This window comes from Ambystoma mexicanum, chromosome 2q (genome assembly GCF_040938575.1).
Source record: "Ambystoma mexicanum isolate Mex_15411 chromosome 2q, UKY_AmexF1_1, whole genome shotgun sequence".
Classification (NCBI taxonomy): Eukaryota; Metazoa; Chordata; class Amphibia; order Caudata; family Ambystomatidae; genus Ambystoma; species Ambystoma mexicanum.
This window is the reverse complement of record NC_090924.1, coordinates 1,219,049,867-1,219,076,281: the sequence shown is the minus strand read 5'-3', so window position 1 is coordinate 1,219,076,281 and position 26,415 is coordinate 1,219,049,867.

Here is a 26,415-nt window from a genome sequence, read left to right as displayed (position 1 = left end):
GTGAGGAACTCACCGTGCTAACAGAGACCCTCCAGGAGAATGCTGCCGTCGTCTTCTGCACGCAAATGACCAGGACGGCACTTTCAAACAAGAAGGCCATATGGGCTCTGGTGGCACAGCGGGTAAGTGCGGTGGGGACCGCACCCCGCACCCCACAGCAATGCCGAAAGCGATGGGACGACCTGCGGATACGCGTCCGCAGCATACTCTCTGCCAACCGCAACATTGCCACAGCCACCGGGGGAGGTCCTGAATCACCCATCAAGTTGACCCCCTGGGAAGAAATCTGTGCCTCCACCATCGGAATGGAGAGCATAGAGGGAGTCGGAGGGATGGAGAAAGGAGTGCAGACATCCGAAGATTCAGGTAGGTGGGCCAGATAAAACAATGCCAAATCCACAAAGTCCAACCATGTGAAGTACCATGTGTCCACATAGTGCAACAGAAACACATGTCCAGGAGAACGTCCACACACATCGGCCTGATAGCGCACGTTAAAACCCACAATAAATACATAAATAATTAAAAACCCCTAAAACACGCACTACACGTGCAGCAGGCACACCCTAACTGCAGGCTGCCAAACAACTGCACCCTCACTCCACACACAAATGAAAGCACCTCCAAGGCCCCGACCCAAATCACCCTCAGGTGCCACCCCAATGCATGTGATACAATGCCATTCCAATTCCCACAGACCCATCAATAACCCTCGCCCTCCTTTACTCCACCACAGGGTCCGATCCAAACGACGAGCTACAGGACACCCCTACCAGCACACCTGCAAAGAGGGCCAAGACCAACGGCCAAAGACCCTCCACCTCAGCTGCACGCATCAAGACACGGCAGCAGCACAAATCAGGTGGCAGCACAGAGGAGGGAACATCAACAGGCACCCCAGCAGCCAGCATGCCCACACCACCACCACCACAGGTCCCCCCAACGGATGCCACAGAAGGCACTGCCTCTGGTGGCAGCAGCACCATAGGTGACACCCCATTGATGGCAGCATGCTCCGACACAGAAGACGGGGATGTCGAAGACAGATCCATCCATGACCTGTCCCAATCCCCCTGTCTGTCCCATCCCGTACAACATGAGGATACCACGCAGGGGCACCCACAAGACGACGACTGGCCATCCCCCACAAGCCCTGTGGCAAGGCAACATGAGGTCAACAGCCCCTCTGTGACACCCCCGCAAATGGCCATGGCCCAGCAGAGGCAACAGTCCCTCGACCAGTTAATCGTGCAACAGCAGCAACTGGCCACGCTCCTCAAGGACCATGCCGATGAATGTGGGGGCACTAAGGCAGACATAGAAACATCAACTGAGACACTTAGGGCAGAAATGGAGAGAGGTACAGAGACACTAAGGGCACAAATGGAGAGTAGCACCGAGAGCCTGGGAGTCCAAATGGAGAGAAGCACCGAGAGCCTGAGGGGGGAACTGCATGCGACGTCCAAGGACGTATGTGCCGAACTTGCCGCAGTGCGCCGTGTGCTCACTGAGCTCTCGCAAACCCTTAGGGACATGCATGGACATGAGCAGGCAGAGACATCATCCGTTGCAAGTTCCGTCCAGGGCAGCCCCCAACGTAGATCTGGGAGGAACCTGCGCTCCACAGGCAGGGGTGCCCCTGATACCCGCAGAGGGGGCTTGCAATAGCTACTGCCCACTGACAATGAGCATCTTTGGACACTGGTGTTCGGGGGGGAGGTAGGAGGGTGGAGGGGGTGTGTTGGGCTCACTTTGGTGGCGGGTCGATAGGGTGTTCAACATGATATCACATATGCCATAAACAGTGCACGATCAACCAATGAGATGTGTGGACATTGATCTTTGTGTACTAGGCCATCATAGGCGTACAGTCCATATTGTGCATGTCCCAGACACACACAGTGCCACGAGTCCCGTGTCCATGTATCAGCCACCAGGCGTGAGTGCTAGAAGCATGCATCAATGAGATGCTGACGAATGTCACGGCCCTCCGGTGCCTCGCAGACTCCTTGAGGTGCTGCCACATCCCCGCCCTCATCATGACCATCATCAGGTGCTTGCAGTTCTGCGTCAGGGGGCATGGGCACATTTCTACGTACGCACATGTTGTGGAGCATGACACATGCCATCACCATCTCTGCAACCTTCTCATGGCGGTACAGGAGTGCCCCGCCAGACCTGCTGAGGCAGCGGAAACGACCCTTCAGTAGGCCGAATGCCTGTTCTATGACTACACGGGTACGTGAGTGGGCATGGTTGTAGTCCTCCTCATGCTGGTCCCGTGGGTTCCGGACTGGTGTGAGGAGCCATCTCTTCAGTGGATATCCAGCATCACCTGTATGTGGACGAGAAACGTATGATGTGGAATGCCATTGCTACGTACGCACACCCCCCCCCCTTCCTGCCAGGTCATTGCCGAATCACATACCCCACATTATCATGCATGTAATGAGACTCACCGAGTAGCCAGGATCTGTTCCCTGCGTGTCGCTCCATGTAGCGTGGTATAGTAGAGTTCCTCAAGACCATAGAATCATGGGTTGATCCAGGAAATCGGGCACAACAATGTGTGATGATCCTGTTGGAGTCACACACCATTTGTACATTCAGAGAATGAAATTGTTTTCGGTTGCGGTACTGGGCCTCCATGGCATGTGGGACGACCAATTCCACATGGGTGCAGTCGATGGCACCAATGCAACCCGGTATGCCGGCAAGTGCATGGAATCCCACTTTTGTGTTGGTAATTTCCTGCTCCGAGCGTGGTAGGGAGATGTAGTCGTCTGCGTGCTGCAGGAGGGCATCGAGCACTTGCAATAGTGTCCGTGAGAACAGTGGCTGAGAAATGCCATGCAACTGTCCGACTGTGTGCTGGTAGGTGCCTGTGGCCAGGAAGTGTAGTACAGACACCACCTTCAGTAGGGGTGGGATGGCGGTTGGGCTGTCTATCATGCTGACAAGGTCAGCCTGTGTCATGTCCACAATGGCGGCTATGGTGTCCCGGTCCAGACGGTAGAGGGTGTGGATCTGCTCATCAGTGAGGTTGAACGGATGTGCTCGGAGGCGTGGGATTGCGGGCTGCCTGCATGGTGGTAGTGGCTGTGCTGGCGGCCCTTGCTGGCCCTGCCTTGCCCTCCTCCTCCTCCTGCGTCTCCTCCGTGCGGCCGGTTGTAGTTGGTGTTCGTCTTCTTCCTGGAGTTGGAGTACTTGCAGTGCTATCAGGTCCCCCAGGGCCAACATCGCGAGTCCTGCCGGTAGCATTTCGGTGTGGTTGTGGGAGGAGACTGGCTGTGCAATTTATGTGTTTTCAGGCTGTATGGCCTCCACCTGTGGTGATTCATTCCACCTGTGCAAACTGCTCTCCCCTTTGGCCGAGCACGTCCCGCACACAACGCTGCAATTCGGGGAATGGCATCTTGCTATTGCAATCATGTATTTGTACCCGATGGCCGTGTAACATTGGTTGATATGTTCATTCTGCTATGGTCCCATTGTTTCACATACTATCTGTGCAGTCGTGAACAGACTTGTGAAGGGTCAGTGGTACGTAGTACTCGAGTAACGGTGGGCCCTCATGCATCACTGTACCGAGTTGCAACGACGGGCGGGGCGTCCCATTTGTGGGTGAAGGCAGTTGCCATTTTCACACACAGCCGCACTAGATGGATTGATTAGTGATTTCAAACGGCCACAGATGCTTCTTCGACGTGATGTTGCAAATGAGGAATTCGAAGGGCGGCGCTTTCGGTTTTCAGCTAGCGGCGGGGAAATGCCCACAGGTCTGACTGCAAATATAACGTACTATTGTTCAATGTCCTTGGGACAGGGGCCATGGCGAGGATGCAATGATTGATATGAATGGTTTGGGATGCGCAATAGCGACGTGGGCGATGAGGCCGGACGTTCCCAAATACATGTTACTTCACAACACTGGCATTACGGGCTGGGGCACTGTGGATTTTGCAGGCTGCATAACGCACAGACTCAATGGATATTTCTAATGTTATGTGAGTAAATATTCAGGCGTTTTAATCCCGGGATGAGGGAATGATGAATGGATGCATGGGCAGGTGATTTGATACAGAGTTTGCCATGTACAGGGCTTCTTGGAATCTATCCGCCTCCCCTGCGCTATGTGATGCAGGGCTGCCATAGTGGGACCATCGTCTATCTGGCCTTGTTGAGCCCTCCCTGTCTCGACGCGCCCTCAGACACTTGTGTCCATGCACGTTACCAATCCCATCTGATGGATTCTGTTTTGACAGACGCATGCACAGGTACACTCGTTTGTGATGGTGTTTACACCTCGATATAGATGGTTATGAGTCGCAAGTGGTTTTTGGGTGCTGATGAACCTTTGGAGTGGGCTAGCATGCATATGGCTGTGGATTTAGTGTGATCATTGAAGTGAGTTGTTGGAATGTAGTTCTGATGGCCATTCTGTTCTTTTTCTTTTCTTTTGGTTGACAGGTATCTCCTCCCCTTTTGCCACTGCCATCTGTATGCCACTCCTGCAGATGGGTTTTACTCCCGACACCTGCTGCTTCGTGTTAATCAGTGGAGCAGCATTACGATCTTATGGGACGATCGCCAATGGGCCACATGCCCTTACGCAGTACTGGTGGCTCGGAGCAACATTTCGGCCTTTCAGCTGGACTAGTGCCTCCCCATTGGGACGGCCCTGCGGTTGTGTGCGCTTCCATGTTGCCTTTCCGTACGTGAATGTGGCTCTGTGTACCATGATGGAACAGGGCGTCACACAAGTAGTGGCTGGTCATTTCTTGCGGATGCAGCCCACAATGGTGAAATGTGTTTTGGAGTTCATGGCCTGATGGCTGTATGGGCTTGGTGATTTTGTTGTGCATTAAATTTCTATTCTGATTTGGCCCGTGTAGCGTTCTTCTTTGCAAGTGATGTGGCATATTCCTATTTGGGGAGCGATGTATTGTGAGGAGATCTGCATTGGGTTCCGGCTTCTGAGTATAGTTGCGTGGTACTGTACTGGGCGCGTTTGCCTACGAAGCCCAGTGAGGTCAGGGATGGGGGCTGCCAATATGACTGTTTGAATGTTGTCATGCTCAGGGGCGGGGGATTGGGTTTTGTGTAACAGATGCCGGTCAGCCAGGTGGACTGGTGGAATGATGTGATTTTCGGAATATTGCTGGTCACAGGTGCCTGTGTTTGCGTGCGTTTCTTGGTGGGGGACTGTGGTCATGTCCATTGGGATGGCTTCTGTATTCGTGCCATCTGTGCCCTGCAGCTCCCATTGGCCCCTCTTGTGTTTCATTTGTTCGTTGGCATGCATGGGTGACTTGTACATTTCAAAGGTTGCATTGTGACTTCATTGAACCTACGGGGAGTTGTACTTTGTGGGCAGGGAGCGGTGTACAGGCACTCAGTGGGGCCGTTTACGGTTGATTCGCGATGCCGTACTTCTCACCATGGCGGAATGGTTCATTCCGCCATGCTTGATGGCGTTAGGTACATGTCCGCTAGGGTCGGAATTGGCGTACCCTTGCGCCATGGTGGTGTTTACGGTTTGGCATGGCGCGCGCGCGCGTGCTTGGTGCAGTTAGCGTTGGCGTTCACTACGGTGTCGCTAATGGCTTCGTACTTTGCGGTGACGGGTCATAGTCGCACCGAGCGCTATTCGATGGCGGTATTGCATTTCCGCCATCGTTTTCCGAATTCCGCCAGGGTCGTAATGAGGGCCCATGTGTTTATCCAACATTAGTCATCAAATAATCACACTAATCGTTTCCCCCATTCATCAGACCATACACTAATGAGATGAGTCCATGTTTCCACGCTCATCGGCTGCTCTCATGCATAATTGGGACATCCAGTAATTAAAGCCTCAACAGCTAGATTCCACACAATCATCTATGGCAGGGTTTCAATGCAGCACTCCACTACAAATACACACCTAAGCATATTGTCCTCCATAGAACTCATGTGCCCTAATTTACAAAGACATGCAAGAACAGAATGCAAGGGACGCTTGTGGGCACTGGCTGTGGGCACATGGAACTCACAGGTCTCAGATGCATTGGGCATCTAGGCATGCATTGGTAGACTACCTGGGCTTAGCCTCTTACCCACGTGGGGCCCTTAAGTTCAGATGTAGTAGCATGCCTTAAATGGCCTATCAGGACAAAGGCTATTTTTATCATTCCAGCTCCATTTCAGATGTGAGAATCAAAAAATGAATGGCGATGTTCGTGTAAAATATGAGAATTTCTATTTGGGGAAGAGAAATTATGACATCGGTCTGAAAAGCCTCCACAGCGGATTTGCATTTTCCTATGTGCCTAGTTTCCAACAGGGCCAACTGGGAGCTGTTGAAAGAGCCGAAGATCAAAGTGCCTCCCTCTGAGAATCAAGATGCTTTTGCAATAAGTCAACACCTTCTGACTCAGATTTTCCAGAGCTCCTGGCGCTAGTAGTAGCGCCAATCGCGAGGGCAGCCCTGGCTCTGACAGGCCCCCTTCCCATCACTCTGCCTGTCGCTTCTGCAGCAAAGGCTAGTTACCCAGAGAACCAAAGGAGGCATGCTTCAAAGGTTGCACGTTACATGCTGTGTGGAGCCGAATGTGGAGTCCACACTGCACTGTTGACATCACGGTTACCGCAGTGACCCGGCTCAGCTCCTGGTGTGACGTCTTGAGCTATGAACATGGACGATGCTCATGCTGCACGCTATGGTAGCTCCTGAAACTCCTTAGCTGGAATTAGACATGGGCCATGGCCACGGATCCCCGGTCAAATTTCCGCAGAATTGGTGGGGCAGCGTAAGCACAGCACATAAAGAACATGCATGGATGCCAGAGTGCGCACACACACTGCAATGGCTGGCCTGGAAGCAGCGAATCCCAAGGGTCCTATTCCAAAGCAACTTGGGGAAGCTGCTGCTGCCTTTTGAGATATATAAATCATTTAAAATGAGATGGGGGTGCGACACTGGGGTATTATAATACTATCAAGACATAGCGGCAGATGATCTGGAACACTTGCTAAATATAAAATATACAATATATTTAGCAATCACACAGATTCACTCGCACCTCACCAAAAAATAAAATGGCTAACTGCGACACGCCGGCATGGTCACGCTGCTCGCCTCATGAGCACTCAGCCAACAGGAGAGTCAGTTGACACTGAGTTGCACTTGCGCAATGTGCACATCATTATGTGATGCCAGGCAGCAGTCAGCAGCCAGGGCTGCGGGGCATGTGTGGTTTGTACCCTTCCCTGGGCGGTGCCCGGCCAACACAAATGCACAAATTGCATGCGCAGCAAGCCCGGCCCGGGCAGAACTAAGTAAGAGAAGAAATACACACCAGCCACAGCCAGTGTCAAGCGAGCTACACAAGCTGGCCTGGATGTTCATTCTTCAATCATTATATATCCTTCCCCCCAAGACCGGGACCTCACCCTAAGCAATAAAAGAGACCCTATGCCCCTTAGGCCTACTGGGGAAAGTCCCTGTGGGAGAGTCCAGCCCTGATGAAGTGCAGGACCTTGCGGTGGGTCCTGGATTTAAGGTCCTCCCAGCACTTGTGCACATGCTTGAAGGTGCGGGATGCCGCCCCCTCTGCATTGATGGCATCCACTATCCCGTCCCAGATCAGCTGATGTCATTCTTTGCCGTGTTGCATCTATGGGTTGAAGAGGACTTCATAATTCCACAGGACCTGCTCCATGAGGATGTCAACTTCCCTGGCAGTGAAGTTGACAGCCCTCTGCCTCACTGCCATGGGGTTGCCACTCTGATCAGTAGATGATGGTGCTGACATGGCAACCCCTGAGGCAGGTGTGGGTGGGCAAGGTGATTCTGGGGATGGGCTGTGGAGTTGTGGTGATGGTATTGCACATAGGGAGTCTGGTGAATCAGCTTAGGTGGCCACAGGGCCAAGGCCAGGAGCAGTGGCAATGGCTGGACAGCAGGCACTCAAAATGCAGTGCAAGTGGGCAGCAGGCACACACAGTGGGCAGGCAGCAGCAGATGGCTCGGTAGGAGGCAGTTCATGGCAGTAGGAGGCAGGTTTAAAGGCTTATAGGCAGGAGCGTGGGTCTACTGTGTCTAATGCATGGATAGCCGGAAACAGAGTGACTGTTACTTTGCGTGTTCGAAATTAGCACGGACACATGAAACCCGAGGAAAGGCCCTCAGCATGTAACTTACATGACACGCACTGCGTGTCAGCATTCAGTGTGCCCAAATCCAGGATAAAGAAGTACACGTATAAGCAAATCAGACGTAGGTGCGATTGGGAGTAGACAGACAAGTGGACTACTGCAATTTTTGGGGTGCCACACAATTTGTTGGGACAGTACAAACTTCTTGTTTTGGTGGGGGTTTTGCCTCTGCGCATATATGCGTCTACTTTTATTTTTTCAGAGGCTAACTGTGACTCGCGTACGCATTCTTCATACTCTGGGTGCCCTGTGTATCGGGCACCTCCATTCTTACCATTACAGTAGCTTTCCGGGCTTCGCGTATGCATTTTATGTGTTTGTGAGTGCCACAGCGTGTGGAAGGTATCAAGGTCTTGCGTATGCATATTTTTTGTGGTGCCTGTGCATTATGCATCTCATATCTCTGTCACCAGGGGTTATTTTGAGCCTTGCTTGACCACAGAAGTACATTTTCCATAATGTACACTGTCCCCTGACTCAAATTGCCCAGGACAATTGCCTGGTGTGCCTTCCATTATTCAAGTCCACCTGGACCATGAGTGAAAAGGCCCCAAGAGAGAAAGGAGGCAGAGGTGGCCGGGGTCAGGGATGTGCACTGGAAGCTGCTTCCCCCCACTCCCGGGGTCGGGCATGTGCAGTAGAAGGTGCTGGTCACCCACCCCAGGGTCAGGCACCTGCAGTGGCAGCTGCTGTCCACCCATCCCAAGGTCAGGCACCTGCAGTGAAAGCTGCTGTCCCTCTCCAGAAGGGACAGGCATATGCAGTGAAAGGTGCTGTCCACCCACCCCAGGGTCAGGCACCTGCAGTGGCAGCTGCTGTCCACCCACCCTAGCATCAGGCACCTGCAGTGGCAGCTGCTGTCCACCCACCCCAGGGTCAGACCCCTGCAGTGACAGCTGCTGTCCACCCACCCTAGCGTCAGGCACCTGCAGTGGCAGCTGCTGTCCACCCACCCTAGCGTCAGGCACCTGCAGTGGAAGATGCTGTCCCTCCCCAGAAGGGTATTGGATGTGCAGCGAAAGGTGCTGTCTACCCACCCCAGGTTTAGTTATCTGCAGTAGGACATGGTGTGGCAGCCCATGAGAATCCACTGGTGCTACAGACTATCCTGGGAATGTCCAGATACAATGCTGACTCTTCTGAATCCAGTAGCTCTGGTGCTGAACCGGACGTCCAATCCTCAATGCTGGCGGAGGTGAGTGCCCAAAGTGTTGGAGCAGTCAGTGGTATCATGGCCATTTGTGGTGGTAACGGCTGCAAGGTCACGCTCCCAAGTATTGGGTTCTGGTCCTGGCCCAGATGTCCAAGGGAGGGATGCAGTCCTGCAGCCAGAGACAGTGCCATCACACCAAGGGCCATGCTTCCTTGGGACAGGCAGGCATGGGCCCCGCACGCATGGGGGACTTGTGCAGGTTGGGGAGACAGTGTGGCAGCAGGCAATGTTGCGTGCTGCACATTGACATGGTACTGCCAATGATATCTTGGCTGAGAGCATGCATAGGGTGGCCAGTTCCATGATCCCACTAGCAACACAGGTGGAGCACCAGCTGCAGACATTGCAGTCCACATTCCACTCACACATGCTGCGCATGGAGGCCGACAGCAGGAGCTGACAGGCAGATCAGAGGTCTCTGCAGGCATCCCCGTTTGCACATGGTCAGGCCCACAGGAAAGCCCTGAGGAAAGAAATGTTGGTCCTCAGAGCTTCAATTGAAGAGGAAAAGGCAGCCTGCAGGAAACTGCACCAACAGGAGATGGAACTCTTGAGGCAGACCATCTCGGAGGAACTCTGTACATCCTGTGAGGATATTCATGGTGACCTCCAAAACCTTATGGTGCTTGTGCATTCATTATTTTCCTGCATGGCCTGTCCCACTGAGGACAAGGCCAGGGCACTGCGTGGTGAGCCTCTGGCACCACTACCACCTTCTGATTCTACCCAGGAAGGTGGTGCCAGCAGAGACATGCCTCCCGGTCCAAAATAGCTGTGCGGTCCATGGTCCCATGGAGGGAATTTTCTTTTTTTAACACCCAGCCATTTGGGAGTTGGCATGCACCCTGACCCTCCCCCTGCTTGCTGCCCCCCCGGTCCATGATGGACATTTTTGCTTTTTACATTTATTTTTCTATTTTATTTTTGGTCACCCCAGGCACGGATGTTGGCATTGTAGATTTTGTTTTGCCCTTTTCTGCTGTTTTTTGGGGTCATATTTTCCTTTATTTCCCTTGAGGTGGGCCGTTAAACATCTCAGGGCCAAAACATGTACGGAGGTGTATATGCAGGCATGCCAAGTGACGTCAACTTGCATGATTGGATGGCGGTGCACAGGAAGGCATGTGCAGGTAAATATGGGTTTTGTGTTTCGTTGCATGTGTGTGCTTTGTCAATGGTACTTCACAAAAGGCTATTTTATTGTATTCTCCCATGTTGTTTCAGTAATCCGTGATCTGGCGGTGACTGCTGTCCGGGGAGAGACACCCTGCACACTTTGACGTCCATGCTCCCCGTGCCCCTCACCAGGCACAGTCCTTCCTTTATCTGATTAGGAAACACAGCTGCAGGTGAAGGTGATGCAGGATTGACACCGTGCTGGCACATTCAGTGGAGTACGTTTGAGCACGGTCTTGCATGTTGAGCATGCGTCATTGGTGTGCATGTTTGCTGCATACATTGCTTATCTTATATGTGTTTTGCATGCTGACATACCGAAATGGTAATTTAAGTGGTGCTCATGTCACTGTGTTACCTACCTATGTGTATTCCTCTATGGTCGCACCTACTGAGCTGTACAGCATGTTATTGTACATCTGAAAACCTGGCACTGTACTCCTTGATCTGGCATTATCTTGGGATTCCCTCTCGGTGTCACTCTCTCTTACTATCTCTGCAGTTGTACATTGTACTCCTGGGATGATCACAGAATAATTCCATTCACCCTGTGGCACCCTGTGTTGCTCCTGCAGTGGGTGTTGTCTGCATATTTTCTGTATGGATACAATGTGTTGTCATGTGTGTTCGATTTAGGGGAAGCGTCTCCTGATGGTGTGCATCGTATGCAAGGTAGCTGGGTTCCCTGGATAGGTAAGTGTATGGCATTTGCTGACACTTGTGTGGTGTTTGCATGGGACTGTAACACTGTGTGTGTTAACTTCAGATTGACTTAGCTTCTGGTCAAACACTACTTCTTAAGGGGGGCATGTTTCACGGGGTGTGCTTCTAATGATGGGTATGCACCTGTTCTTCAGATGGATTGCTGGGGCCACTGTTCACTGATTATAAAAAGTGTGCATTCTAACTGTGTGGGGCGTTCATGGTTATTTGGAAGTGGGTAGCATGGTCAACTGTTTATGGCCTGTGGCAGGTGCAGATGGTTGGGCTGATGTGTGGCTCATGAAACTTTTATCATGTGTAACGAGTAACACTTCAGATCCCTAGTAGTGTTAGTGGGATTATGGCAGTATGTCACATTTGGCCGGTCTTGATTATGGATGAACTATTATGGTGTGCAGCACCAGTTTAAAGCCACAAACATGTTGTTATATATGCATTTTTGTTTGATGATATGTTATGTACAAGCACATTAGGGTTAGTGGTGTTTGTGCTTTCTCATGATTTTCCCATGCATGCTGCACCATGGTGTTTGCAGCGTCTAGTGCTACACAGCTCGGTGCATGGTACTGCTGCTTTTGATTTTTTCATGCAGTATTTGGCCATTTGTATGCTGTGACAATGCAGTCTGCATTGACCATTGTGTGGTGGTTAACAGTGTACTTTTAGCATGATTTTATCGTTGATTGATGTATCTTATTGCTTTGTGTTGTCTGCTTATGTCTTCCATGGCAGTTCCCTCGGTGGGCAGCATTACATGGTGACATCAAGCATGGTTCTGGAGGAAGTTCAGAGGTGAGTATTTCAGTAATTGCCAACCCATCCACTGTACATTCTGCCCCAACCCCTTTACCATACCTTTGTAATGCTCTTGCATCTCATATGTTTTTCTAATGCACAGGACTGATTAAAACTAGTTGTGACAGGCTCTTCAAACACAACCCTCCACTACTCTGCCTTCGCTAGCACTCACCCTCAACACTCCTTATTCTCCTCCTTCACTCATGTCTCCCCTGAAGTAGTCACCAGAGTTGACACCTCCATGAAGGTGTCATCCCAAATGGTGTGCCGGTGCGCCTATCAAACCATCAATGACAACATCTCCTCTCTAGCAACTGCTCTTGCTGATCTCTGCAACCACTCCTTTCCTGCTGTTTAGTTTCCATCCTGCATCAAGCAGTCCTTTGTGTTGCCCATCCTTACTATGTCATATTCACAGCCTTCCTGACCAGCAAACTACTGGCACATTTCTTTCTCCACCTTCCTGGGGAAACTGATTGACAGGTTTGCCTTGCCACAAATCGACGGCCATGAGGTTGTTGTTGGGGATGTCCATAGACACCAGTGTGAATTGAAAATGTCTGGAGCCATAGACACTGCTCTCTAGAACACCCATGATTAAATGGTAGCATCCCTCAATTCTAATGATGGGTATGCACCTGTTCTTCAGATGGATTGCTGGGGCCACTGTTCACTGATTATAAAAAGTGTGCATTCTAACTGTGTGGGGCGTTCATGGTTATTTGGAAGTGGGTAGCATGGTCAACTGTTTATGGCCTGTGGCAGGTGCAGATGGTTGGGCTGATGTGTGGCTCATGAAACTTATATCATGTGTAACGAGTAACACTTCAGATCCCTAGTAGTGTTAGTGGGATTATGGCAGTATGTCACATTTGGCCGGTCTTGATTATGGATGAACTATTATGGTGTGCAGCACCAGTTTAAAGCCACAAACATGTTGTTATATATGCATTTTTGTTTGATGATATGTTATGTACAAGCACATTAGGGTTAGTGGTGTTTGTGCTTTCTCATGATTTTCCCATGCATGCTGCACCATGGTGTTTGCAGCGTCTAGTGCTACACAGCTCGGTGCATGGTACTGCTGCTTTTGATTTTTTCATGCAGTATTTGGCCATTTGTATGCTGTGACAATGCAGTCTGCATTGACCATTGTGTGGTGGTTAACAGTGTACTTTTAGCATGATTTTATCGTTGATTGATGTATCTTATTGCTTTGTGTTGTCTGCTTATGTCTTCCATGGCAGTTCCCTCGGTGGGCAGCATTACATGGTGACATCAAGCATGGTTCTGGAGGAAGTTCAGAGGTGAGTATTTCAGTAATTGCCAACCCATCCACTGTACATTCTGCCCCAACCCCTTTACCATACCTTTGTAATGCTCTTGCATCTCATATGTTTTTCTAATGCACAGGACTGATTAAAACTAGTTGTGACAGGCTCTTCAAACACAACCCTCCACTACTCTGCCTTCGCTAGCACTCACCCTCAACACTCCTTATTCTCCTCCTTCACTCATGTCTCCCCTGAAGTAGTCACCAGAGTTGACACCTCCATGAAGGTGTCATCCCAAATGGTGTGCCGGTGTGCCTATCAAACCATCAATGACAACATCTCCTCTCTAGCAACTGCTCTTGCTGATCTCTGCAACCACTCCTTTCCTGCTGTTTAGTTTCCATCCTGCATCAAGCAGTCCTTTGTGTTGCCCATCCTTACTATGTCATATTCACAGCCTTCCTGACCAGCAAACTACTGGCACATTTCTTTCTCCACCTTCCTGGGGAAACTGATTGACAGGTTTGCCTTGCCACAAATCGACGGCCATGAGGTTGTTGTTGGGGATGTCCATAGACACCAGTGTGAATTGAAAATGTCTGGAGCCATAGACACTGCTCTCTAGAACACCCATGATTAAATGGTAGCATCCCTCAATTCTAATGATGGGTATGCACCTGTTCTTCAGATGGATTGCTGGGGCCACTGTTCACTGATTATAAAAAGTGTGCATTCTAACTGTGTGGGGCGTTCATGGTTATTTGGAAGTGGGTAGCATGGTCAACTGTTTATGGCCTGTGGCAGGTGCAGATGATTGGGCTGATGTGTGGCTCATGAAACTTTTATCATGTGTAACGAGTAACACTTCAGATCCCTAGTAGTGTTAGTGGGATTATGGCAGTATGTCACATTTGGCCGGTCTTGATTATGGATGAACTATTATGGTGTGCAGCACCAGTTTAAAGCCACAAACATGTTGTTATATATGCATTTTTGTTTGATGATATGTTATGTACAAGCACATTAGGGTTAGTGGTGTTTGTGCTTTCTCATGATTTTCCCATGCATGCTGCACCATGGTGTTTGCAGCGTCTAGTGCTACACAGCTCGGTGCATGGTACTGCTGCTTTTGATTTTTTCATGCAGTATTTGGCCATTTGTATGCTGTGACAATGCAGTCTGCATTGACCATTGTGTGGTGGTTAACAGTGTACTTTTAGCATGATTTTATCGTTGATTGATGTATCTTATTGCTTTGTGTTGTCTGCTTATGTCTTCCATGGCAGTTCCCTCGGTGGGCAGCATTACATGGTGACATCAAGCATGGTTCTGGAGGAAGTTCAGAGGTGAGTATTTCAGTAATTGCCAACCCATCCACTGTACATTCTGCCCCAACCCCTTTACCATACCTTTGTAATGCTCTTGCATCTCATATGTTTTTCTAATGCACAGGACTGATTAAAACTAGTTGTGACAGGCTCTTCAAACACAATCCTCCACTACTCTGCCTTCGCTAGCACTCACCATCAACACTCCTTATTCTCCTCCTTCACTCATGTCTCCCCTGAAGTAGTCACCAGAGTTGACACCTCCATGAAGGTGTCATCCCAAATGGTGTGCCGGTGCGCCTATCAAACCATCAATGACAACATCTCCTCTCTAGCAACTGCTCTTGCTGATCTCTGCAACCACTCCTTTCCTGCTGTTTAGTTTCCATCCTGCATCAAGCAGTCCTTTGTGTTGCCCATCCTTACTATGTCATATTCACAGCCTTCCTGACCAGCAAACTACTGGCACATTTCTTTCTCCACCTTCCTGGGGAAACTGATTGACAGGTTTGCCTTGCCACAAATCGACGGCCATGAGGTTGTTGTTGGGGATGTCCATAGACACCAGTGTGAATTGAAAATGTCTGGAGCCATAGACACTGCTCTCTAGAACACCCATGATTAAATGGTAGCATCCCTCAATCCATAATCCCCTACTGTCCTCATCCTCCTTGATATCTCATCTGCTTTTCACACAGTAAGACATTGCATCCTCATGGAAATGCTCCATGAATGGCCAGTGAACTTGCTTAGCTCATTCCTACACAACCATTCCAAATAAACCATTCTGTGCCCTTTCTTCTCCCCTACTTCAGCCTCCACCTGTGGCGTCCCCATTCTTTTGCCATGCATCTTTGACATATTGAATTCCCTACTGCAACGCTTCTTTGACTCATTGTCTAAAAATTCATGTGCTATGCTGACGACATACTACTCTTCAGCAATATTCCTACTGACACACTTGCACCCTCATTCCTGACCTGTTGCACTGCAAATGAGCATGGCTTGTTTGACATACACAAATTAGAGTGTCCCTATTGGATCCCCTGCTTTTGGCATGACTCTGTCCTTCCTCCATGGGCTCACTCCCTACCGCCTCATCCAAAGCCAGGAATATTGGATTCATTGGGACTACCCCCTTCCCTTCATGCTTCATATTCACGAGATTGACAAGAAGTCTGACTTTCAACTCTTGATGCTCAAAGTAACTGTACCCTTCCACAGCATCACACAGAGGTGCAATGGTACACGTACTGTAATACTCTCCAGGCTACACTTCTGCAACAGCCTAATCCTAAGTGTTCCTTGGTCCACCCTGTGACCCCTACAGTTTGCCCTGATTAGGAATGTACGCCTCATAATTTGATTCAGGCCCAGGCACCACATCTCACCTGCAATATGAAGCCTTCAGGGGCTCACAGACTCAGCACTGATAACAATGTAATCCCTGCGTATCATCAAAAAGTCTATCTGGGTCTGTGTACCGTCTTCAATCCTACTGATCAAATACTCCACTTCTATACTCCTGCATTCCTCTGGCCACTACTCCCTGCATGTGAAGCACTTTGCCATTGAAAGGGCTGTTGGTGGGTCAATTTCCTATGCATGATGCCTTCTGTGTAATAGATTCACTCTCCCTCTGCGACTTGAGCAGGATCTCCTTAGGTTCCCAAAAATCATCAAGTCATTTTTCTTGTCCACCAAATTTGAGCAGTTATTGGAGTTACTGGAGAAAGAACTATGTCAAGAAGAACTTTTAGCAGCTGAACTGGCAAAAGAGACTCCTGAGGTAAGTCAAGATTCTGCAGGAGGTAGTCAAAATATGCTTGGTGAATCAATTATTCAAACTGATGTTGAGCTTGCCATGGAAGCATGACAACAAACTGGAGTATTGAAAACCTGTATCTATAAGTGCAGCACAATAAGAAGGAACAGTTTTTAGAAAATGAAATACCTTGATTGTAGATGAAGTGAGCATGGTGTCTAACTTGATGCTAGCTTTCATGCATTTGCAGATACAAGAGGTTGTGAAGACTGACTACAACATTTTGTTTGGAGGTAAACGTGTACTTGCTTTTGGAGAGTTTTTACAATGAACACCTAGGAAAGGTCAACCAGTTTTAAGGATAGTCAAATAAATATAATAATTATTGGTAACTTTAATCTTTGGAATTATTTTGAATTCCAGGAACTTCACATTGATATGATGCAATCTATAGACATAGAGTATGCAGAAATGCTTAATAGAATGTGTAGAGGTGTTCTTGAGGAGAATGTGAAAGCAGTCTTAAAGGGAAGACTGGTTTCTAACATGTTTCATACAGATTGCACTCCATCTGATGTCATGTTGACTCTTTAGGAAAGACATATTTCTTGTGTTGATTTGATGTGTACACTTGCAGAGTGTAACATATTTAACTCTACAATGCTACTCTCAGAGAAGCAACATATTGTGGAGATAAAATCGTGTGATGTTTTGGATGGTCATGTTATGCCATTAGAGTTGGGTAAGAGAGAAAAAGCTTCATTAGTTCAACTAGAGAATTCAATTTCTAAAACAGCAGGTATTGAAGCAGTTTTGAAACTGTGCATGACTGCACAAGTAATGTTAAAGAGAAACTTGAATGTAGGAATTGGTCTAGTCAATGGAGCGATGGGAAGAGTAATTGCATTTCACACTTCTCCTCACAGTACAAATATTGAACATGTTGAGGTAAAGTTTGATTGTGTAGAAAAGCTCATTTGATTTCTTGGACTTCTGCACGTTTCATGCTTTTTAAGGATACCTTTGTGAAGAGAGCACCATTTCTATTGTGCGCTGCATATGCAATTATTATTCATAAAGCACAATGATCACAAAATCACTTTAGAAGCAGCACTTATTGACAATGGTCATACATTGTTTAAAGAAGGAATGTCATATGTAGCTCAGTTGCATGCACAAAATATCGAATGTTTATTTTTAATAAACTTTGATGAAAGAAAAGTGGCATATGACATTAATTGCATTGAAGAATATATCAGGTTACGGCTATTGTATGCTCCTCACCTGAACCTTATACATCTACCTGCTATTCACTTATCCAGGAAACATAAGAAGACAGTGAACTTACCTTCTAATAAAATCATTCTTCTTAAGACTTAAAAAAACAACAGAATCTACCGGAGTTGGAGAGTTGTTCATCTATGACAAATTCTCTTTGCAGATTTAGTAATAAAACAGGAGTTGAATGCTATTCTAATGAAGCTTTGTGTATGTTGTTTAAAATGACATCATTTATACAAGAAATATCTTCCACAGCAGACAAGCAGTTATGTGTGGAACTTTCATTTCTTTAAAATATCTGTAGATGAAAAACAACACAGTACATATTTGGCAGTGTCACTTCAAAATGTAGAAGCTGTTGCAAGGGGAAATCAACAATGTTCTCAAAATACACAGGAAGATAGCCATGAATGTTTAATAATGGTCTTTGTTTTTTTAGTGCATGAAACTGTTAGTGTATACAGGTATGTATGAATTAGTTTCAAGTGGAATCATATGTGTCCACAATGTAAGAAAGATTACACTACTCAGGATATTTCTGAACGATTTGTACATGTCCTATCCCTGATCAGAAACATATACATTTGTGTGATCTTCTAAGTAAAGCATTCCATGGCATGTAATGCAGTGACTGTGGTTGTAATTTACAATCAACACAGACAAATGTAGTTTTTAATAAGTATGTATTGATTATGTTTCAAAGATACAGTGTAGATGGTAGGGAATTTAACATCCCATTAAATTATTTTGTTAATAGTCAAGTTTCTTTTAGTAAGAAAACCTTTAAGGCGTGTGCAGTGTTTTTTCATGAGAGGGCATCCATTCACTGTGGACATTTCACAGCATGGGTGAATACAGAAGTAGATTGGCTTGTTTGTAATGACTCTATAGTCACACATCAAGTTAGATTGCCAAAGGGTTTAAATAATGCTTGTTTAATGTTGTTCGAATGAAAGTTTTAAAATATATTTCTTATATTCTTTGTGAATATAGACATGTAAAATAAAAGTTTGAAATGGGAGAATAGGGTAATACGTGTTTTATGTAAGGTTTTATGTAAAGTAGAAGATGGACTGGTACTAGGATGTCATTTTAAATTAGTGGAAAACACATGTAGAGATAATATTCTTATGATTATGTACATTGGATGAGAAACAGCATTCTGCAATTTTCTACTTCTGTTTTACTATGTAAAACAGTGCATATTTTAATATGTACAAGTGTTCCCTATAAGTGCTATGTTACATAAATGGTTTGATGTACATTATTTTGAGTGTTAGGGAGTGTAGAAACTCATGAGTGTTTACATATGAAATAAGTAAACAGCAGGATGTAGATACAAAAACAATAATGTACAATGGCCCATATTAGGACTCCGTCAGAAAACCATGGTGCTATTCGCACCATGGTCGATGCCGGAGTCCGCCATGGCGGAATGGGAAATTACCACCCCATTCCAAGGTTGGCGGGCGGTAATTCCCCATGCCACCATGCCCCTTCCCATTCCCATTTTTTGCCCCATAGGGCATAATGGGAATGGGGAAGGCAGTAAGTACGGTACCGTAAATTGCAGTACCGTACTTACCTCGAGAGTCCCTTTGCGGGCCCCTACTTTAACGGCTGGTCTAGACCAGCCGTTAAGGTCGGTTCCCGCAAAGGGACCTCGTAGTAAGGCGTCAAGGATTTAATGGCGCCGTTAACCCCTTAACGCCAGGGTTCTAATGAGGTCCAATGTTTGTAAAATAAATGACATCTAACTACTAATAAGAGTTTCAGGGAAGGATTTAGATATGCTGTGTTTCCTTGTTATGTGCTTAGGTGGTCAAAATAAAGATGCACACAATGTTTAAAAAAGTATTCTGATTCAATGCAAAACTTAAAACAGCTTACTTTGTTAGTTTGTTCAATGTTTAAAGATGTTCTATTTGCAGTATGGAGGTTTTCAGAAAAGTCGTACAATGTATTGAATAAATACACCATGGATGTTTTTTTATTTTTTGTAGTAGTTTATACAAAATTGTCATTAGCTTCTTATGTGTGTAGGAGGCCAAAAAGAGGATGAACACCAAATTAAATAAGAAGTATTGTAATGGCAGAGTAGACATCATTTTAATATTATAAAATGAAGTCTGATTTCATTAAAACAAGTATTCCACAAAGCACACAAATATGTGTGCAAATAGAAATGTATATAACAATTCCCAATTTGTAAAATAAATTTCAAACATGACAGGTTCTTAGTGTAGCTTTTGCTAAGTGTTAATACATTTACACACACACAAGCTTTTATTCTCTACCTATTATTTGAAATATTGGTATGACTATACTTTCAAATGATTTATACTCAAAATAATGTTACAATGTTGGCATGTCTTTATACATTTATTGGTAATACTGAAGACATGTGCATACAGTAATCTGTAAATTTGTCATAATTTATTACTAAATAATATTTGTACAGTATTGTAACATATCTTCATTGTAGTGGAATGCCTTTGTAGATGCACAAGCTATTGACATTGTGGGAAATTCTATTTAGAATGTGCTGATGTAAAACTAAGTTTGTAGTTACCTAAATGGTTAGTGTTTTTGAGGTAATTGTCATGATCCATGCCCATGACCCCCTCAGGTATAATAGCCCACTGGCAGCAATGGGGCTAAAGCCCTTCACACTGGCCCCAAGGGCCTTAAAACTCCATCAGAAACATACATGGAGTTAGTCATGGCACCTTTGGTGCCAGGCTCATTATCAGGAATAAAGCAATACCAGTTTTGGACCTTAATCCAACATGGAGGCCTGTTACACAGGTCAGTTCTTTAGAACCAAGCAATGCAGTCTAGTGTTTTGGGTGTGGCTGGGCCTGGAACTTCTTGGCCTGGAACGGCTTATGGTCATTTGTTCGAATCAAAAGATTCGAATAGCCAAAATTTCGAAACAAAAGTTTCAAAATCAAAAGCTAGGACATGCTATGTTTAACATGGAAAGTGCATTTCATTCGAAACCAATCAATCGACAATAGTCATGGATTGGTTTCAACTGCAATGCACTTTTACATGTTAAAATTAGCATTTCACTGCCTTTTTGTTTGTAACGTTGAAACATTACATGGAGCTGTCCAGCGCTGAAAGGGATTTGTGTATATTGGCATTTATATGCCTTTTTTTTTTTACTTTGAAACGTTACATGAAGCTGTCCAGTCCTGTAATTTCAGCACTGGACAGCTCCATGCAACGTTGCAAGGTTTTAGTGTATATTGGGGGGGTTCCACCCCCAGCCCTCCCCAACCCACACACAACCCTCCCACATCCCCAATCCTAACCCAAGCCCCATCCCTAACCCTAACCCAAGTTTCGAAAGGCGAACTTTCAAATTTGTTTTAATCAAATTTTCATTCGAAACTTTTGTATTTTAAAAAAAAAAAAAAATGGAACATTTTCCTTTTCGAAACTTTTCTATTCAGAAAAATGACAGGACACCGCCTGGAACTACTTTACTTTGGCTATTTAAACCACACCCAAACAGCAGAACACGCTTCGAGTTATTCTGCACTGCTGCAACGTAACGCTCACTGTGTCCAGCTCCTGCTCAACTGCTTCTCCGGCGGCCCGATCCTGAAGCCCTAAATCCGGATTCCATTAATAACCTGGACGAACAAGAACAGCATTAGCAAGTAAGAGCACTTACCTGTGAAGTAACAGGCCTTGAATCCATCCTGCACTTCGCTTACCTCACCCATCTCTGGAGTTGGAAACAAGGACAGCATTAATAACCATTCTTACCTGGGCAAGCAGCAAGTCCTGGCAGCACCCTGCACTTCTTTTACCTCACCCATCTCCGGGTTTCACCACAACCTGCAAGGGAGAAGGAACAAGGTCAGCATTAACAAAGCACTTACCTGGGCAAGCAGCGCTTCGATCGCTCATCACTCTGGAACATCACTGCAACCTGTACTAAGAAGAGAAGAGAACACTGGTTAGCAATTAACACTAATAAACAGCGCAGCACTCCACGCATCAATAACTCACTGTGGTCTTTGCCATTGGCGCGGCAACTCCGAGATCGCAACCAACCCTGTGAAAATAAAAAGGGACATTGTTAGGGAACAGCATAGTGTAGCAAGACGCCGAGAAGACAGAGAAAACGGAGGGATAGAAAGAGACAGAATAAAGATGGAAAAGACATTATAACTCACCTGGAAGACAGCAAGCAGAGTCGGAGTCACAGCCGGTCTGGACCAGACATAAGGGCACATGGACCAGTGAAGCAACTAGGTCCACGGAACACCCGCACCAACCACGCGCCCATGCACAGAGACGCAGGACGGAGAGTTCAATGTACAAAAACCTAAGGCGCTACCCGACGTCTAGCACATAACCAAGCAGAGGGAGGTCCGGGATAGCGCTTAGACCTCCATCCAGTATCGTGTGGCGCCCCCGTGGATATCAGGTGAGCGTAACAGTAATCATGTAGCACTTATTTTTTTTATACCACACTGTACATACCCCTTCTCTTTGAAAGGTTTTTTCAACACAATGTTTATTTTATACAATTGTTATCATTTGTATTTAACATGTTATATAGATAGATTTGTAGAAAGTGAATCGTTTTTTTTTTCTCCAACAGGAAGTTTTTATCCTGTGTAGCATTATTGATGAATACAAGCATTTATTGATTGAATACTAGGAATACATTCAGTATTCACTTAGTACCATTATGGAAAAAAAATCAATAGTCATGTTTTTATTTTATTATGAAATACATTTCATTCTGTTTCGGAGTTATTCACGAAAGAAGATGACACATATAAAGGTATTATGTAAAACATTCGATAAATATGATATATATACATATATGTAAAATGCACATATGTATACAAACAGATTTGTATATGATACCCAGAGGTTTCTAAGCGCGGACCTAGGAATCAAACCTGTGGAGTTCCATGTTGTCTTGCTTCCAAGGCAGGGAAGTTGCCCCTGAGTTATCCTCCTGAGAAGATTTCTTTAATATGTTTATTTCTAGCTGCGGCTACAGCATTAGATAATGAGATGCAGGTATATGTAGCTGTGGCTAAGGTGAACAACTGGTGTGTTTTTTTTCTGTAGCTACATGCCCCTCCGGTTAACATTGTAACCACTGTTACCACCAAACTTTTTGGGGGATTTTAGACACTCACAACTGCATAAAATAAATTACAATAGATATTGTAATATATGTTCGCAGTCTGTGTTCAATTTGATCTATTTTTGTAACTTTTAATTTATTTTTGTAACTTAAATAGTGACCCTTAAAAGGCCATTTTGGGGGAAGGAAAGAGGTGGTGTAACAGGGGAGGAAAACACATAAGTATGAAACATATAACAAAGAGAATTAAAATAAAAAAGAACACATATTTTTGGGGTATTTTCTTTTGTTTTCATTATCATTTCTTTCAAAAAAGGGGGAAAAATTGCTACTTAAATAAAATTAAAGATGACAGTTGATATGGTGTTGCGATATTAACTTCTCCCTATCCTTAGTTGAGGACCCTCACGCGGCCACCCATTTGTGACATTGTTTATACAGGACTCTTATCACTGAGAGATTGGGAGCAGGTGAAATTGCAGCAATTGCAGTTGAAACTGCCACAGATGTTGAGGCTTCATTCAGTGTCAATGGTGTTACACTGGTGGATGCAAGTGCTGGAGGTGGTGCTGATTTCCGTGCACATAATGCATGAGCCCCATGCATTTTTATTTTGTGATGCTTGTGCGATTTCCCAAACGCATCGTCCACATCATCCCAGCGGATTTGTACCAGATGATTTATCATGATTGATGTTACCAGGCTTTGTGACGGAACATTAGAAGGGCCACGTCTTAGTGTTTTATTGCACAATGTGCGTAGTACATCATTCGCCTCTTTTTAGAATAGTGTTCTTTAACCCTAAAATATCGACAACTGTCTGCAGTGTTCTTCATTCCAGTGGCTGTCTACTTGACTGGGAACAGATTGGGGACTCAGGTGACATTGTTATCGCTACTATCATGATTGGGCATGTTGGAATGTCCAACTGGCGAGGAAAATGTAAAACAATACAAAATGACAACACTAAAAATACTATGCCACACAAAATGAAAATGTTTGAAAAAAAATGAAAAAAGTAAAAGAAAAAATTGACAAACTGAACAAATCACAAGACAAGGGAAAATAGGATTAGGTGAAAAGTGGGTAAAAAGGAAAAATAATTAAAGGTTTAAAGTGCCAAAAGTTCTTGCAGTTACTTGGATAACCTTTCACTAAGAAGCACTGATAGCAATGATCAATGTAAACATATTTCTTAGTGGGTGGGGTGATTATTCGTGGCTACACATTCCCACATGACCTGATTGGACACTTTTGCACATGCAAATGTCCTCATACATCACAGGCGTAGCCGTGTCAATACATTGTGACGTGTGATTCGACCATTTGTTGACGTGTCATGTGTAGGCGCGGAGCCGCAGCATGTGATATGATTGGCTAGCGCATCAGGTACAAAGATGCATAGCCGTGTTGAAGGAGCTTGACATCCTATTGGGTCATTTTGCACATGCAGATGTCATCAAACGGCATGGCTGTAGCTGTGTAAAAACATTGCAAAATGTGATTAAACTGGATAGGAGTCACATGTATGCGCAGAACCCCAGTGCATGATATGATTGGCTGGCGCATCAAGGCGTGATGATACGTAGCCACGTCGAAGGAGCGCAACATCCTATTGGGACATTTTGCAGGTGCAGATTCCGTGAAAAGGCATAGGCGTAGTCGTGCCAATGCACCGCAGTGTGTCATTGGCTCGTACGTTGACACGGCTAGGAGGGTACTGCAGCCCATAATCCAATTGGCTGTTAAAAACAGGCGCAAAGCTGCATAGCCATGTCAACGTAGCTTTTGAAGTGATTGGACCTTCCATTGATGCGGCTGCTGACATGTGCAGGAGCGACTCCTCATTGGGCAATGTGATTGGTTAATCATTTAGGCACAAACACATCATTGCGCTTGGGCATATATGCATGTACGGAAAACACATTCCAATTGGCTATATCGCATAACCGCGGTTATACCCCTCTCCCAAACGCCTTTTCATGTTTTCTGGTATTGCTTTTTTGTCTCTTCGTAGGTGAACTTCATTGTGTGCCTTTAGGAACTTTTAATAGCAGTATTTTAATGTATCCATTCCTTTTTTACCTTTCTACTTCCTATACCTTTGTCCTTTGTCTTGTGCTTTGTTTATTAATTTTTTTATATTAAGTGGCAGAGTCCTTTTTGTTGTTGTGTATTTTTACATTTGTTATTTTTCCTCCATGGTCCTGCATTTCACAAGGACTATGACCAGCAGTGATGATGAGGTGGTATGATGGCTTCAGCTTTACCGCCACGGAAGAAGCAAAGTGCACAAAAAAACCTAGCTGACAGTTGGTAATATTTCAGGACCAACACAGCAAAAATTAGATCAAGGAGGTCATGTGTAATTTCTGCTGGAAGGTTTTGCGCAAAGGACCTTCAGACAAGCCATCACAAAGCTTGGGGACATCGACGTTAATTCAACATCTTGTTTGTGTTCATTGGGATGAAGTGGATGATTTGTAAAGGAAATCTCATGAGAAACATAAGGTCAAATCACATGGAGCAAGATCAGCACAGCAATATTTGGCATCTGCGCCACAGACTTTCAAATCAATTACCAACTATTTTCTCCATCAGCTAACACCTGACCTCAGTCCATCCTGCCTGCACCCGATCTTTCTAATTTTATCGTGATGTGCTTCGGGCAAGGCTCTTTTAGATCATACAGCCAATTGCCAATGTTAGGTATATATATGAGTGTCAATATTGTACCCCATTCTTTCGAATATAAAACTGAAAAAAATGTACAAAATATTAAATGTGAAAAAAATGAAGTGTTTTTTTTTAAAACCTTTTTTATGTATGAATCCTAGTGTGTTTCCATTCCCAGTTTCTACCTCTGTTTTCCTTACCCCCAAAAAACAAAAACAGTCCTTTTCAGGACAACTTTTCAGTTATAAAAATGGACAATAAAAACACATACTGTATATATGGGTCAAAGACCCTTAATTGATCTTTTCAATACTTTGTGTGTTAAAAACGTAAATATCTTTATGCATTCCATTATAGTTGCGGTTATATGCTGTGGAAGCCGCAGGTAGAACTCCCCAGTCATTGCCACATTTAGCCGCGCATGCATCCTTAGTGCTGCTGCTATAAAACCGTTTTTAAAAGACAAAAAACAAATGTACAAATATATGTGGGCAGTAGTCTTGTAAAAAATTATTTTAGGATACATTGAGGGTGGTCTTTGTACATAGTTATTGTAACACTTGAATAACTTTCTATTTATCAACAGTGCATATACATGTTAACACAAAAGTTATGTAAATATACAAACAATGTTTTTTAAGAACAGGTTTATTTGGGGGAATGTGGTTGCACAATTTCTTTTTATTTCACTTTCTAGACATGATACATTGTTTTCATTTGCTCAATTGTCTGTATTGTTAATGTCCACTATGTATGAAATAACAAAACCCTTGAAATTCAATGAAAACACTTTAGTTTCAGGGATGTTAAGGTGAGCAATACATTGTAACAAAACCTTTGAAATTCAAGGAAAAATA